Consider the following 12,123-nt stretch of genomic DNA (forward strand, 5'->3'; position numbering starts at 1 on the left):
CTAATTAAGCCAATTTTTATCCCCCTAACTATACAAACACACGCACACACACTTAAACACGCACATCTATACATATAACACACACACACACATTTCTTTTGTATTCCATTCAAGAAAACCTAGGGTTCTTAAGGTAGAGTGCAGCCGCCCCTTCTTGTGATTATTCCCAGCAATTTCGTAAGTTTCTTCAAGATATTCGATATGAAAACTTGTGTATGTTATGTAGTAGTTTGAGCAGAAAATTTATTGGATTTTTTTTGAAGAAAATTTCTAGATCAAAAACTCGAATTTGCTGTCCTTTTTGAAAACTGTGATTTATTTGTCGAGCATTTGGGAAAACGTTCAACATATAAAATGTAGAACTTTTTATACCTTTGATTTGATATAAAATTCAAAATATTTGGACAAAAATTGAGTGAGTTATGATTGTTTTTGTGGGACTGCTCAAACTGCGTTTTCTGAAAATATATGCAAATGATGTGTTCTTGAAGTTTTGTTGTTGCAGGCTTTTTTGGGGATCGACGGGTGATTGCTGCTGCGTTTAGGCATATCGTTAATGTTGTTGAGATGGTTATTGATGTTTCATTTTGCGTATTAAGGCACTTGGGAGAATAAGTAGTCGTAAAAATTGTTTTGTTGTCAAAAGATGTGTTCACGGGTTTATTGTGTTACTTGTGATGCGTGGTTGTTTTAGGGCAATTGTATAGGCTTGAGCCAGTGTTATAGTATCCTAGGTTGGGTCTCGAGGTGTCGAATCACGGTCTACAAGCTAGGAGAAATAAGCCATGAGTATAAGAATTCCCGTTGGTTTACGTCCACAGTAAGTACACGGACCCGTACAAGGACCCTTACACGGGGTCCGTGCCCTTGTTTCCTTCGTAGTGTCAGCAAACCGAGCCTACACGCACCCTTGGACGGACCCAGACACGGGGTCCGTGTCGTTTCTTCTTTTCGGTGTGTCTTTCCAGAACTACACGGACCCAGGGCCGGACCTAAGCACGGGGTCCGTGTACCTTTATTTTGGGAATGATTTTTAAGTTCACTTTAAGAGTTGATTGGGGTTTAAGATAATGGTTAGTATGATGATTAAAAGAGGTCAAGTCCCGAGCGAACTAGAATGTGATAAGCTACTTTTCACTTTGGTGGTGAGCTCGAGTACCTACGTCTAAGTTATGTATTTTAACTCATGTTGGTATGTTGCAGACAGTGGCCCCAGAAGAGATCCAACGAATCCCTCAACGCCAAGTAAGTATGAAGACGTGCAAAAAGAAAATATTTTAAAGTTTTTGAAGTATGCTAAATGTCTTGTGACCAAATTATGAATGGGTTTGGAAGTCGGTGAACGTGGCCGAGGACCTCTCCACCCCGTTAAAGCATGAACGGGTTTAGATCAGGATTGGAAAGCGGTAATGTAAGGTCCAAATTTAAGACGACTTAATTCAAATGCATGCAAATCTAGGAACTATGAAAATAAGTAATTAGTTTATTTAATTGCTAAATTATTTATGTTATATGCATGATTTTATATTAAATATTATTTAGTCATCATTTTGCATAAAACTGTATTTTTAATGAATATTCAAGTGGCGATCGAAGAACGGAGACTGAGGGCCGAAAAACGTAAAATGTTTTTATTAAATAATTATTTTAATTATTTAAAATATGGTTGATGGTTTTTCATATTTTCGAAAATAAGGGGTTTTGAGGTGATTTTATACGACGAGACGTAAATTTTATTGGTGTTGGTTTATCAACAAAAATACGAACTTTTTAGCAACCCGACTATTTAATTTACAAACTATTTTTACCAAAACTATTTTTAATATTCTAATTAGATCCTAATTAAGACTAATGGGCCCAAATTGTTGGCTTAATAGGCCTAAAGCCTTGTTAGTGATTAATTAGTATATAATATATGTTAAATCTCCTAAAACCCTACAAAACTAAACGCCTCTCTCTTCTGAAATCTCCATCTAAATTACACAGCACACACATGCATAAATATTGAGGCAACTTTTCGAGAATTGCCAAGGAAGCTTCAAGCCAAAGGTCTTGCCCGTTCTTCGACGTCGTCAACGTAAAATCGTGCGTTAAATACGCAAACGCACGCCTATTCTTTCCTTCAAAACATCATCACACCATATTATATTTTTGTGCATGAATAGTTTGGAAAACATGAAATACTTTGAATTATTTTCGGAATTTCATGTATATGGTTTCTATATTTGAGTTTTGGATCACCTAAATCATGTTTTATGTGTTTATAGAGGGCTGCCATGATTAGGGCAGGATCAAGCATTGTTTTACAGGAACTTAGAAGTTTAGAACATCACCTAAGCACCACACGCGAACCTGGAAACAAGATGAACATGAGTTGCTGTCATAGGGGGATCAAGGGCTTCGATTTTGTTCTTCACGGCTAGGCTGGGCGTTGGCTGAGTCCAGGGGCTTGCCAAGGTCGTGGGGGAGTCAGGGGAAGAGTCCTAGCCATGCTAGGACTCGAGTTAAGGGGCTTGGGAGGAGTCCTTGACCGCAAGGACTCCTACCCGAGAAGCTGCCACCTTGGTGCGCATGGTGCAACTCTTGAATGGGGCGAGGGGGCTTGGCCTGGGGTTCGAAGGCTGGGTCTGAGGGGGTCCTTAGGGTCCTAAGTAAGTGCACATCAGGTGGGTTCAGGAGTTAGGCTCGCTGGTAGGGTCCTGCGGATTAGAACAAGGAGTCCTTCCTTCCTAGGATTCTCGGCCAGCTTAGGTTAGGAGAGTGGGGGCTTCGTTTTTCTTTTTGGGGTGGTTTCCGTGGTATCCTTTGGTCCAGTAGGGTACTCTAGTGTGTTGGTCAGGGTTTGGATCAACATGGCTTGGGGGTGACTCGATAAAATCAAGAGATGGCTCGAGGTCGAAGATAAGGTGTAATGTTTGGGTTTTCTAAACTTAAAAACTTGAAAAAGGGCTCACGGGGGTCGAGTCATGGTTCATGGGGACTAAAATAATATAAAAAGACTAAATTTAGAATTTAGGAATTTTATATTATAGTTTGGGATTTTTCGGAATTAAAACGCCTTCAAAACGTAAAATTACGAATTAATTAAAAAGCCTAGTTTTTAAGCTAATTAAAATTGTGGGAGTTTTAATCTAGACTTAAATAATTATTTGGGACATGTTAGAGTTAATAAAACCAAGAAAATGTCAAAAAAGTAAAATGTCTAGTCCAGGGGTAAAACGGTCTTTTTACACCGGAAAATTAGTAAAAGTCATGGCAGTGCCCTATTTGCTGTTTTATATGTTCATATGATTATGTAACATGTTTATGAATTTTTATATGTAGAAATACGATTTTAAATGTTCATGAATTATTAAAGGTGAAATTGGACATTTAAAAGATATGTTGCATGCTTGGTTTCAAAAATAAAACAATATTATATGCATGTTTTTATTAAGTGGTGATAACATGTTGAAGGATGTGAAGGGATTGTTACTACTACATGTTTGAAATATCGTGAGGTTTATGGTCCCAGTGGGAGCCCGACGATCGAGTTTCCTTGGATACGGATACGAATACGAATATGTTAATACGTAGGCCAGGGCCCAGTTGACCGGTGAGAGTGTTGCTGGTGTCCCCCGCCGCCCAGTACTGTGGTTTTCTTTAGATGGATCCATCGCTCAATACGATCAAGAATACGAGTCACAATCACGATCTGAATTCAACAAACATGAATATGAATATGAACATGGACACGAATATGGATATGATATGAATATGTTTATGTGATTGTTTAAGATTTTGAAAATGTTTAAGTTTAAAGTTTATGCATTATTAATAAAATGATATTTTAAGTACAAGTATTTTTCATTGTTATATGTTAACTGTATTACGTATTACTTGTTATTAAGGGTAGGACTTGTTGAGTCTTTAGACTCACTATGTGTGTATGATGCAGGTGATATAAATAACTATGATATTGGAGGTCTTGACGCGTGACTTGTTGGACTGTCGGTGCACATAACCCGAGGACCAGCGCTTCTATTTCCGCATTTAAGTTTATGATTTTAAGTTAAAGATTTTTACGACATTTTTTTTATGCTTTTGGGAGATTTTGAGAGATTTTGTATGGGCTACACTTTTCAACAATTATTGCATTTTAGGTTTGGTAAAACGATTTACGATTTTGTGTTCCACTATTCCCTTGGATTTTCAAGTACTAATTGGATGTTTTATTTTAAAAATTGGTCCAAAAGTATTTTTATGTATGGGTATAGGTATGGGCCGAAAGTTGAGTTAAAAAAAAAATTTCTAGTACTTTTTAAGAAAACGAATATGCAGACGTTTCAGGTAAAGCATGGCCAGGGACCAATCCACCCGTTAAATTATGAACGGGGATCTCATGTATGTGGCAGTGGATCTTCCCTGTCAGCCCACTACTGTGGTTTAGTCTGATCAGGCGTATTTATGTATGGGTCACTTGCTTTGAAACATGCTTCTATGCAAAATGATGTTAGGTATGCTCATGTATGTACGATGCAAGCATGTTTATGAAAAGTTCTATGTTGATGGCACGCGTATGTATGTATGTATGTATGTATGCTCAAGTTTTGTTGCATGTTCAGTTTTCAGTATGTACGTCCTATTTTAAAGACACATGTGGTTTTATTAAGTAGTACTTGTTATCTCCAGTTTATACGTGTTGAGTCTTTAGGCTCACTAGACTTGATCGATACAGGTGATGATGATTTTGAGGAGACTAGGGGTGGGGACCAAAGAGCAGGCTTAAACTGAGCAGGAGGCTAGACCCGAGGACCGCCCAGTTTTAAGAGTTTATGAAATGTTCAAAATACTTTGATTTATGTTACTGATTATGAGATTTTAAACAAATACTTTTGGCAAACTATATTTTGAGATATTTGGTTGCAACTATGTTGAGATGAACAGTTGTTTTATCGAATTTTGAAGGTTCACGATTTATTTTAAGAAAATTTTTAATTCTTCCGCAAAATTTAAATATTTTAAATAAATTATGTTATGTAGTAAGCATTGAATCATGATTTCAGCATATGCATATTTAAATTCAAATTTCGTGTGTCTTATACTATTAGTATTATGTTCATGCATGTTGTGTTTACGTGTTAGGGAAATTTTGGAACAGTATGCCTCCTAGACGTTTGGTTATCCGCGAAGCAAGGGAGGAGAACCGAGAAGCCCGAGATGAAGAGAGGGTCACTCCTCCTCGTCCACCCCAGGATATGCAGGCGCAGATGCTTGCAAGTATGACGCAGTTCTTCGCGCAGTTTGCGGGGAATCAAGCTGCAGCTGACGCAGGAGCGAGGCCATGACCTGAGGCTGTGTATGAAAGATTTAGGAGGATGAATCCGAAAGATTTCTCGGGGACGACTGACCCGATGGTGGCTGGGGGATGGATTAAGTCCATCGAAGTGATTTTTGACTTCATGGAGCTGCAGGATGCAGACCGGGTCAGATGTGCCACATTCTTTCTATCAGGGGACGCCAGACTGTGGTGGGAGAGCGCGTCCGTATCAGTGAATTTACAGACTTTGTCTTGGAAATGTTTCAAGGAGGTTTTCTACTCCAAGTACTTCACCGAGGAAGTACGATCTAGGTTGACCAGGGAGTTCATGGCGCTGCAACAGGGAGACAGCAGCGTAGCAGAGTTTGTGAGAAAGTTTGAGAGGGAGTGTTACTTTGTACCCCTGATAGCTATTGATGTCCGGGAGAAACTGAGGTATTTCATGGATGGGTTGCGGCCGGTCTTGCGCCGTGACGTCCGAGTTGCTGGTCCTACTACTTACGCAGTTGTCGTGTCAAGAGCTTTGGCGGCAGAGCAGGATAAGAGAGACATTGAGAATAACAGACAGGGCAAGAGGCCCTATCAGGCTACGCAGCAGCAGCAACAACAGCGACCTCAGTTTAATAGGCTGTACCAGGGGCCGCCAAGGAAAAAGCATTACCAGGGACCACTGAAAGGCAAGGGTCCTATCCCGTAGCAGAAGGCTCCGTAGAGGCCCGGTAATTTCCCAGTGTTCCCTAAATGCAACCGCCAGCATCCCGGACAGTGTCTACGGGGATCAAGTAAATGTTTTAAATGTGGAGCCAGTGACCACATGCTTAAGGACTGCCTACAGCGGGTGCAGCCAACCCAGGGAAGGGTGTTCGCCATGCATGCTCAGGAGTCGAACCCAGACACGACATTACTGACCGGTAAACTTATTTAATTTAGCGCAGTATCATTTTTGCTATGAATGCATGTTTATTTTGATTTGGGATTATTAGTGTTCTAGTTGGTATTTTGATGTCTATCATTGCATAAGGGTAGTATTAGATTTTTGGGATACAAGTTGTGTTGTGCTAACGTCTCTCAGGAAACATGTTCATAAAGAGATTAGCCACGAAGGCCCTGATAGATTCGGGAGCCACTCACTCCTTTATCTCGGAGACATACGCTAATCATTTGGACATCGAGTCCATCGGCCTTGACGTGAATTATTCTGTAACAGTCCCATCAGGGGAAGAGTTGTCAACTACTAGCGTGGTCAGGGACATTGATCTTGAACTGCAAGGCCACCTTGTATATGCAGATTTGATTGTGTAGCCAATGCCAGAATTTGATATTATTTTGGGGATGGACTGGCTGACGAAGAATAAAGTTCTCATCGATTTCCAGAAAAGGTCAGTGTTGGTAAGACCTTTGGGCATGGAGCAGTTTCTCTTCCAGCCAAATAGATGGAGAAGTTTCCCTCGCATGATCTCTTGCATGCAGGCACGGAGACTTATTCACAAGGATTGTCAAGCTTTCTTGGCCAGTGTTATTTCTGGACTTGACGTACCCACTCCGTCTATATCTGATGTGCCAATAGTCAGAGAATTTCCTGACGTCTTTCCAGATGGCGTCATAGGCCTTCCACTAGAGAGAGAGGTGGAGTTCAATTCGTCATTGATCTTATGCCAGGCACTGTGTCAATCTCTAAGGCACCGTACCGATTGGCTCTAGCTGAAATGTTAGAACTCAAACAGTAGATTCAAGAGTTCCCAGACAAGGAATTCATCCGCCTTAGTTTCTCACCATAGGGCGCACCAGTACTCTTTGTGAAGAAGAAATACGGGAGCATGAGACTGTGCATCGATTACCGGGAGCTGAAAAAGGTAACGATCAAGAACAAGTACCTGCTACCTAGGATCGAGGACTTGTTCGATCAGTTGCAGGGAGCTACAGTGTTCTCTAAAATAGATCTTCGATCGGGGTATCATCAGCTGAAGGTGAAAGACGCAGATGTTCACCAGACAGCCTTCAGAACCAGGTATAAGCATTACGAGTTCTTAGTGATGCCATTCTGACTGACGAATGCTCCAACAATTTTTATGGACTTGATGAACCAAGTATTCCAGTCCTACCTAGATCAGTTCATCATAATGTTCATTGATGACATTCTCATTTACTCGAAGAGCCATCAGGAGCATAGTCAGCACTTGGGTATAGTTTTGTAGGTCTTGCAGAGTCGCAAGTTGTTTGCAAAATTCAGTAAGTGTGAATTTTGTTTGGAGAAGGTAGCGTTTTTGGGTCATATATTATCTAGCAGTGGTATTGAGGTGGATCCAGCTAAGATAGCAGCAGTCAAGGAATGGGTTGAACTGAAGCATGCGTCAGAGATTCGCAGTATCCTAGGCCTAGCAGGCTACTACCGTAAGTTTATTCAGGGGTTTTCGTCGATAGCAGTGCCACTCACTTCACTGACCAAGAAGAATGCTAAATTTGTGTGGAGTGAAAAGTGTCAAAAGAGCTTTGATACTTTAAAGCAAGCTCTTATTACAGCGCCAGTTTTAGCCATGCCATATGGGCAAGGCAACTTTGTGTTATACACCGATGCATCTAAGCTCGGACTAGGCGCAGTGTTGATGCAGCATGGTCGGGTTATAGCTTATGCTTCCAGACAATTGAAAGTGCATGAGAAGCATTATCCGACTCATGATCTTGAGTTAGCTGCCGTTGTCTTTGTGTTAAAGATTTGGAGACATTATTTGTACGACGAGAAATATCAGATATTTACTGATCACAAGAGTCTCAAGTATTTCTTTACGTGGAAAGGCTGAATATGAGACAAAGACGGTGGTTAGAGTTAGTGAAAGACTACGATTGTGAAATTAGCTACCATCCGGGGAAAGCTATTGTTGTGGCAGATGCCTTGAGCAGAAAGGTTGCAGTCGTAGCACAGCTGTCAGTACAGAAATCTCTTCAGTCAGAGATTCAGAGTTTTGGGTTAGAGGTTTATCGTAAGGGCAGAGCTCCTAGGCTGTCTAATCTGACAGTCAAGTCCGATTTGCTTGACCGTATCTGTCGAGGACAATCTTCAGACGAGCAGTTGCAGAAATGGAGGCTGAAGGATGAAGCCAAGGGCAGTGTACTCTACTCAGTTTCTGAAGGCATTGTGAAATACATAGGTAGAATTTGGATGCCTAGCGTTGATTCAATCAGGGAGGATATTCTGTCGGAGTCACATGCATCTCCGTATACCATTCATCCAGGAGGTACCAAGATGTACAAAGATTTGCAGATTTTGTATTGGTGGCCAGGTATGAAGAGAGACATCCGCCGATTTGTGTCTGAATGTCTCACTTGTCTACGGGTGAAGGCAGAGCATCAGAGGCCAGCAGTGATGCTTAAGCCACTCCCTATCCCCGAGTGTAAATGGGAGAATATCACCATGGACTTCGTTGTTGGGTTGCCGAGGTCAGTCAGAGGATCCAATGCTATTTGGGTTATAGTGGATCGACTTACTAAGTCGGCACTTTTCTTGCCAGTAAAGACGACTTTCTTGATGATGCAGTATGAAGAGCTCTATATCATGGAGATAGTCCGATTGCACGGAATCCCAGTTTCCATTGTGTCCGACAGGGACCCGAGATTCACATCGTCCTTTTAGAAGAGCCTACATACAGCCATGGAGATGAAGTTGCTTTTCAGTATAGCATTTCACCCGCAGACAGACGGCCAATTTGAGCTTTTGATTCAGATTTTGGAGAATTTGTTGAGAGCTTGTGTGATCGATTTCCATGGGAATTGGGAATCGAAGCTACCTCTAGTGGATTTTACCTACAACAACAGTTTCCAATCATCTATAGGTATGGCTCTGTAAGAGGCATTGTATGGAAGAAAGTGCAGATCACCGATTCATTGGGATGAAGTCAGTGAGATATCAGAACTTGGGCCAGAGATTGTTCAGCAGACTGCAGAATTGGTGGTCAAGATTCGAGACCGGATGAAGACCGCCCAGAGTCGTCAAAAGAGTTATGTTGATAAGAAGAGAAGGGATCTCGAGTTCGTCATAGGTGATCACGTTTTCGTGAAGATAGCACCCATGAAGGATGTTATGAGATTTGGGAAGAGAGGCAAGCTTAGTCCAAGGTTTATTAGACCGTTCGAGATTCTTGACAGGGTTGGGACATTAGCTTATCGTGTAGCCCTACCACCGAATCTGGCCGGTGTATACAATGTGTTCCACGTCTCGATGCTGAGGAAGTACCTAGCAAATCCTTCGCATGTTTTGAGCTATGAGCCGTTGCAGCTTGCTCCAGATCTGTCGTATGAGGAAAGACCTGTCCAAATCCTAGACAGACAGCAGCAGAGACTTCGGAACAAGGTGACAAAGATGGTCAAAGTCCAATGGCTGAATCAATCAGTGGAGGAGGCCACTTGGGAGACCGAAGCAGATATGAGAAGTCGCTATCCAGAACTGTTTGGTAAGATTTAAATTTAAAATGAGTATTAGCCATGCATGTCCAAATCCTAGACAGACAGGAGCGGAGACTTCGGAACAAGGTGACAAAGATGGTCAAAGTCCGATGGCTGAATCAATCAGTGGAAGAGGCCACTTGGGAGACCGAAGCAGATATGAAAAGTCGCTATCCAGAACTGTTTGGTAAGATTTAAATTTAAAATGAGTATTAAGCATGCATGACTTATTTAAATGCATTATTTTAAATTATTTATGTTTATGTGATGCACGTTAAAATGTTTTTCGAGTTTCATGTTTCAGGCGATTATTCGAGGCGGGATTGAGGAAAAGACCGGCGACGATTTTTGACAAATTTTTAATGTGGTATCTTATTTTAAGTTGAGGATGGGGCATTGAAAAGATTTATTTAGTGATAAGCATTTTAAAAGACTAATTTATTTATTAGGTGATTTTAAAACCTTTAAGGATGTAGTACTTATGCATTTTATTTCAAATTAAGAGATTTTATTCAAGATTATTAGATGTTAGCATTTAAATTATTTGATAATAGAGTCAGTATTTTAAATTAGCAAATTAATTGGCTAATTAAGCCATTTTTATCCCCCTAACTATACAAACACATGCACACACACTTAAACACACACATCTATACGTATAACACACACACACACACATTTCTTTTGTATTCCATTCAAGCAAACTTAGGGTTCTTAAGGTAGAGTGCAGCCGTCCCTTCTTCTGATTATTCCCAGCAATTTCGTAAGTTTCTTCAAGATAATCGAGCCACAAATCGTTCCAAATCAACCTTCGCATCTTCTCTGCTTCGGTGTCATCGTTTAGATAACGTTAAAGATTTCAAAGGCACGTATATTCTGTTTTTTCTACGTCGATCTTGTCATAGTATTAATTTTAATGTGTTTGATATGAAAACTTGTGTATGTTATGTAGTAGTTTGAGCAGAAAATTTATTGGATGTGTTTTGAAGAAAATTTCTAAATCCAAAACTCGAATTTTCTGTCCTTTTTGAAAACCGCAATTTTTCGGTCACGAATTTGGGAAAATTTTCAACATGTAAAACCTAGAACTTTTTGATACATTCGATTTGATATAAAATTCGAAATATTTAAACAAAAATTGAGTGAGTTATGATTGTTTTTGTGGGACTTCTCAAACTGCGTTTTCTGAAAATATATGCAAATGATGTGTTCTTGAAGTTTTGTTGTTGCAGGCTTCGTTGGGGATCGAAGGGTGATCACTGCTGCGTTTAGGTATATCGTTAATGTTGTTGAGATGGTTATTGACATTTCTTTTCCCGTCGTTAGGCACTTAAGAGAATAAGTAGTCGTAAAAAAATTTTTGTTGTCAAAAGATGTGTTCACGGGTTTATTGTGTTACTTGTGATGCATGATTGTTTTGGGGCAATTGTATAGGCTTGAGTCAATGTTATAGTAGGTTGGGTCTCGAGGTGTCGAATCACGGTCTATAAGATCAAGCTAGGAGAAATAAGACATGAGCGGGTTTGGAAGTCGGTGAATGTGGCCGAGGACCTCTCCACCCTGTTAAAGCATGAACGGGTTTAGATCAGGATTAGAAAGCGGTAAAGCATGACTAGGGACCAATCCACCCGTTAAAGTATGAACAAAGGTCTCGTGTATGTGGCAGTGGATCTTTCCTGTCAGCCCAGTACTGTGGTTTAGTATGATCAGGCGTATATATATATGGGTCACTTTGTTAGAAACATGCCTCTCTGCAAAATGAAGTTAGGTATGCTCATATATGTACGATGCAAGCATGTTTATGAAAAGTTCTACATTGATGGCATGTCTATGTATGTATGTATGTATATTCAAGTTTTGTTGCATGTTCAGTTTTCAGTATGTACGACCTATTTTAAAGACACATGTGGTTTTATTAAGTAGTACTTGTTATCTCCAGTTTATATGTGTTGAAGGTTCATGATTTATTTTAAGAAGTTTCTAAAATCATAACCTAAATCCAATTATATAGTGCATGCAACCTAATTTTCACTAGGTTAAGCTTAATCCCAAATCAATTCTAATAACCAATTTAACATTTCATGCAATAATAAGCAATATAAAAATGTTAAATGACTAGGTTACCTGTAATGAGTGTAGTATCTGCCTCCTCCTCAGCTTCTTCTGCATTCATAACATAAGCTCGTGCCGTAGTAGCTGCTTTCCTCTTTGGGAAATCAGCAGCTTTATGCCCAGCCTCCTTGCAGTAGAAACACTTAAATGATCCCCATTCACATTTGCCAAGATGTAGACGGTTTCACTCCTTGCATGGTTGCCTCTCAGCAGGCTTTGGTGCTCCAGGATTCTGCGGCTTTTGTTGTGCTTGCTTCTTGACTTGACATTGGGGC

At 40.3% G+C, this 12,123-nt stretch overlaps 1 long non-coding RNA gene across 1 annotated transcript in view; it reads left to right on the forward strand.

Moving 5' to 3' along the window:
* Positions 1 to 1,265: 1,265 nt before the first annotated feature.
* LOC140986188 (uncharacterized) overlaps positions 1,266 to 12,123 on the forward strand; it is a 60,650-nt gene continuing 49,792 nt past the window's right edge. The window contains exons 1-2 of the long non-coding RNA XR_012176902.1: positions 1,266 to 1,383; positions 11,353 to 11,436. This is a non-coding gene — a long non-coding RNA (uncharacterized lncRNA). The remainder of the gene's footprint in view (positions 1,384 to 11,352; positions 11,437 to 12,123) is intronic.

Source organism: Primulina huaijiensis, chromosome 10 (genome assembly GCF_012295235.1).
Source record: "Primulina huaijiensis isolate GDHJ02 chromosome 10, ASM1229523v2, whole genome shotgun sequence".
Taxonomy (NCBI): Eukaryota; Viridiplantae; Streptophyta; class Magnoliopsida; order Lamiales; family Gesneriaceae; genus Primulina; species Primulina huaijiensis.